A 3,910-nucleotide genomic window follows, 5' to 3' on the forward strand; every position below is an offset into this window, starting at 1 on the left:
CGGTCGTCGGAGCTCCGGCGATCGTCGGAGTTGTGCGCCGCGACGTTGGAGTAGATGAGGAAGCGCCTGGAAGCAGTGGCGTCGTCGGGGGCGGCCTCCTTCTCCGGCGAGCTTCGGCTACTGTGGGCGGCGACGATCTTGCAATTGGAGCAGTGCGGTGGCTAATCGAGCGAGGTGAGTGGTCGAGGAGAGGCGGTGTGAGGAGGGGAAGCAGATGGTGTGTTCGGATTGAGAAAGGGAGTGCCCTTTTTATAGCTGGGAGAGGTGGCCGTTGTAACGGCCCCGGGTAGTACCCCTAATAGATAATTGTTTGTTCTTTTTCTTTCATGCATCATCATGGCATATGCATCATATCATTCATGTTTTCACAAAATAAAATCCTTTTTATAAACCCTAGCTTGTTGCTTTACCCCCTCATATGTTTTATTTAAAACCTTCTCTCCCTTATCTTATTTTCAAAATAATAAAACCCAAAATATTATTATTTTGGATATGTTGAAAAACTATTTTTCCAACCTTGTTCAAGTATTTTCAAATCTGCAAAATAAAATAGTTTTCCTTTGAAAAATAAAACTTAATTCCTCTTTGGGCCCTCTCTTCCCAACCCATCTCCTTTTTCCTGGCCTTTCTCTTCACCCCGGTGGCATGTTTCTTCACCACCGCGCAGCCCACCTCCTCTCTCCTTTCGGCCTGGCCCGCGTACCCCTTCGCTCCTTTTTCCTCTGTCGTCTTTCTCCCGAGCACGCACATGGCGTGGGTGGAGGCAGTGGTCCTCCACCACCACCGAACCACCGGCTCCCACCTGCTCCCCATCTCTTCCCCCCTCCTTAAAGCCGCCTCCAGCGCCCTGCAAAACCCTAGCCTCTCTCCCCTTCCTCCGCCGCCACCCTGGTTCCTTTCTCCTCCTCTTCCTGTACATTCACGTGAAGGAGCTGAGAACACCCCCAAGTCCCCGCCATGGCGTTGCCGCTACCGACCACCCCTCGTCGAGCCGAGACCACCAACAGACGCGGCTCGTCGTCCCCGTCAACCGCCTCCAAGGAATCGAACCGAAACCTCTCCAATCGCCCGCAAAATCGCCGATTCCTCTCTCCGTCGGTCGAACTCCGGCGACGTTTTCGGTCGCCTCTGTCCTTCCCCGGCCTCCTAGTCTGCGCCATGAGCTTCAGGGTGAGAATCCGCATCTCCTAGACCCCTTTCCGCTCCTCCTCCCTCGCTGATTTGTTTCCCCGACGTTGACTGCCATTATCTGCCGCAGGAGCTCGACCCCGGCGATGCTCCGGTGAGCCCCTGGACTCCGCACCGCCACCAACAGGTTCACCGCGGCAAGGCGCTTCCCCGACACCGTCTTACCCATCCTGGTTCGCCCGGAACCTCCATATTCGTGCTCAACCAGAGTTGTTTTCCGCCATGACCTTCATCCTCCTGCTCCGTGTGTGCTGCTTCATGTTGCCGTGCGCCTGATACTGTTCATCGATCCACATCTAGCTTAACTGGTTCGTTCCTTTGCTACAGATCAAGAGGTCCTTGGATCGATTTACAACACAGGCAATTATCCTCAATCCTTTTTATCTTGTTTTTCTGATCAGATCCACACGCAGATGGGCCTGGCCCCAGATCCGCCTGGCACAGCCCAACGGCCCGCTCGAACCTACCTTCCCTTGTCGGCCAGGTAGTAGGCCACCGCCCATATTCGGCCCGTCTTCTTTTCTCTCTTTTTCTACTATATTTTCTTTTGTCACATCTCCCTAAAATCATATCTTATGATCCATAGCTCGGGATAAAATGTTTTATATATGAAAGTTGATCAGAAAAATGCAAGGATCATGAATATGCCATCTATAAGCTTGTTTGCATCTCGCATCATGTGGCGCGTTGATAGTTTTGCATGTTCACCTCACATAATATGCGGAGTATTTTGGATACCAACTACGGTTTCCCCGCTCCGTTTAATTTTGAAGTAGCTCATCCTTGCCATGCTATGCCATGCTAACCAACACCTAAATTTGACGGTAGATATGCAACTCAAACCTAATTTGTTTGTCCGGGGTTTCGACTCCGATTAATATGGATAAGTGCATTGCACCATCGCTGCCATGTCATGCATATCATCTTGCTCATGCTGATTCTTCTTTATCCGTAGTAGTAAGACTTGCATACGTTGTTTGTCCAGCATTTGCTTCTTCCCGGATAGGATCACGAAGTGGTGTGGTGAGATACGACAAGTTCTCCGGATGTTCCTCGATGAGCTTTAACAGGCAAGCATTTCCCCTATACTCCTGTCCCTGCAGGAGTCGCTCACCTATTTTATTTTGCCTTCTCCCTCATGCTATCCTTAAGTTGCGTTCTTGTCACGTGTCCTTTCCACTTGTTACCTTAAGCAGCCCATATTGCCACCATCACCTCCCACGGCTATTGTTTGGTTATCGAGTCTGCCCTTGCGAGTCGTAGTGCATGCTAGTGCTGTTTTATCTCGTTACCGTTATTGTTATCTTATCGGGTTATATGTTGGGAAGAATCATGGTTACTTTAGTTGTTGACATTTGTTTAGCGGAGGCATCGGTGGGTCAGCTGCTCGTTTTATGACGGCTCACTTGTGTTTCATAAATATCTTAGGACCCCGAGTTCTTGTTATCTGTTCCGAGACTGAGCGCTCTAACCACACGTGGGTATGCTTACCGGGTCTCCCCTCGACCACTGCCGGAATCTACAGTTTTGTCCAGTGGCCACAACTAGTTTGGATGTTTGTTTTGTTTCTCCCGGGCGTGCAAGCATGTTTCTTTATGGTCAGATGATATGATGTTACTTTTGGGGAAGCCGTGAGTGCCTTGTATCCCCGTTTTCTCTTGCACGTCCGTAGGTGCGGCACGTATTGTTAAGAGGTCATCGTCTAGTGGGCTCTGATCCTCTTAGCCGTTCTCGCAATAGCTAGGTCCGCGTCGGAGTTTCGATCGGGCTCCGAAACGGGTTAACTTAGTTAGGTGGCTTCCTGGACATTGTTGTAGTGAAGGAGAGTGCGTGTCGTGATATCCACCTGTCGTAAGTGGGTTGAGCGTGCGTGTGGGCACATTTGGGCACCCCTGCAGGGTTACAATCTTGTCGATAAGCCGTGTCCGCGGTTATGGACGACTTGGAGCTGTATGACTCGACCATAGACAACTTACACCTGTTGTTTCAATCATAATAACTTGTTTAGTAAGTTAGCACAACTGCAATAATAAATGGTTAAAACTTGACAACCGTGTGGGTGCCTTTGTAAGTACTTCTTTGCGAAGGGGGAAAGCGTTGGCTGTGTTATGTTTGCAGAGTATAGAACTGTTAGTTTATGCGCTCTCTCATCTCCTCTAATTAGATAAATGTTGTAGAGTGTCTCTATAGGTTTTTAGTGCTTGCGCGGTGCCGCTTAACTCCACCATATTGTCCATGACGTTTCTCTTGCGTCCTCTAAGTCCCCTGCGTGCCTCAAGTACAAAGGACGACTGGTTGACGAATGCTTATACGTCTTGAAGTCTTGTTAAGTACGAACCCGTACTAATTGCTGCTTCTACGGGATATAACCGGGCAGGTATGAAGATATGTTCGATGAAGACGACGTTAGCAAGGTTACCCTTCCGGCTTGGCCTGGGCAGGGTTATGGACGCCACTGGTTATCTTCAGGACTCTTAGTCCAATTTGTAACTTGTCCGTACTCGGACGTATTCGATCTTCTGTATTGGATCTTTGTATTGTATATTTGTAGCTTGACTCGTTGGAGTCGTTGTTGTAATATATGTTTCTTGTGGGCTCTATTGTAATCCTGTTGTAATGTTACCGCTCGTGTTAATTCCTCTGGCATCACGTGTGTGATTCGTCGCGCACGTCGTGTCGGAGGGCGTCTCTGGATCGGTATCGTGCGGATTTCGGCGGGATC

At 49.4% G+C, this 3,910-nt stretch overlaps 1 long non-coding RNA gene across 1 annotated transcript; it reads left to right on the forward strand.

The window, feature by feature from the left end:
- The first annotated feature begins 833 nt into the window (after positions 1 to 833).
- LOC139833168 (uncharacterized) lies at positions 834 to 3,539 on the forward strand. The gene is made up of 4 exons (XR_011748384.1): positions 834 to 1,170; positions 1,259 to 1,496; positions 1,590 to 1,672; positions 2,174 to 3,539. It is a non-coding gene; the product is annotated as an uncharacterized lncRNA (long non-coding RNA).
- Positions 3,540 to 3,910: the final 371 nt, after the last annotated feature.

This window comes from Lolium perenne, chromosome 7 (genome assembly GCF_019359855.2).
Source record: "Lolium perenne isolate Kyuss_39 chromosome 7, Kyuss_2.0, whole genome shotgun sequence".
Classification (NCBI taxonomy): Eukaryota; Viridiplantae; Streptophyta; class Magnoliopsida; order Poales; family Poaceae; genus Lolium; species Lolium perenne.